Source organism: Pteropus vampyrus, unplaced genomic scaffold, assembly GCF_000151845.1.
Source record: "Pteropus vampyrus isolate Shadow unplaced genomic scaffold, Pvam_2.0 Scaffold167, whole genome shotgun sequence".
NCBI lineage: Eukaryota > Metazoa > Chordata > Mammalia > Chiroptera > Pteropodidae > Pteropus > Pteropus vampyrus.
The window spans coordinates 1,068,483-1,069,573 of NW_011888948.1; the positions used below are offsets into that span (position 1 = coordinate 1,068,483).

At 36.9% G+C, this 1,091-nt stretch overlaps 1 pseudogene; it reads right to left on the reverse strand.

The window, feature by feature from the left end:
- Positions 1-457: 457 nt before the first annotated feature.
- LOC111745862 lies at positions 458-576 on the reverse strand (annotated as a pseudogene).
- Between the last annotated feature and the right edge of the window lie 515 nt (positions 577-1,091).

Genomic DNA, 1,091 nt, shown 5'->3' on the forward strand with positions numbered 1-1,091 from the left:
CACAAAGATATCCAGTGATGTCCCTGCACCATTTCTTGAAAAGACCAGTTTTTCTTCATTGAATTATTTTGGAATCCTCAATTAAAATTATACAGAACTTTTTAAAAACTCAGATAACAAGGATTTTATTTGATTATAAAGAATAATCATGCTTGCTTTAATCTTAATATGCATAATTAGAAATCAGATACGTGGGTGCGTGCTTTATGGTTGTTAAGGCTACTGTTTATTCATAATAACCCCAAAATGCAAATAACTACAATGTCTATCTATGGGAAAGTGGATAAATATATTGACATATGAAATACAAAAAAAAAAAAAATGGGGAGAAAAAAGAAGAAACTTCTGATACAACAATGTGAATAACTCTCACAGACATTAGGTTGATTAAAAGAAGCCAAACACAAAAGAATACATATGGCATCATACTGTTTGTTTGTTTGTTTGTTTGTTTAAATGCCTGCAGTACCTGGTATTCCTAGATGGTCTCCCATCCAAGTACTAACCAGGCCCGACCCTGCTTAGCTTCCGAGATCAGATGAGATCAGGCACGTTCAGGATGGCATGGCCATAGATGGCATGATACTATTTAGAAGAAGTTCAACAACACATGAAGCTGATAGATGGTGAAAGAAGTCAGAATAGTAGTTACCTCTGGTGTGTGAGGAGTTGCCTGGGAGGGGCACAGGTAACTTTCTGGGAGGCTAGAAATGTATTAATTACTAATGTGGGAGATAGTTATATAGGTCTATATGTTTACAAACACTCATCAAGCTATATACTTAATATTAGTGTACTTTATGTGCTTAACTACATGTATTAGCTTCCTGTGGTGGCTGTAACAAATAACCACAAATTTAATGGCTTAAAATAACACAAATTTATTACCCTACAGTCCTTAAAGTTGGAAGTCTGAAATGGTTCTGCAAGATTCTGTTCCTTCTGGACATTCCAGGGGAGAAGTCATTCCCTCGCCTTTCCCGGCTTCTAGTGGCCACTTGCTTTCCTTTGCCCATATCACTCTGACCTCTGCTTCCATCAGCACATCTTCTTTCATTCTGACACTCTTATAAGGGCCCTAGTGACTACAC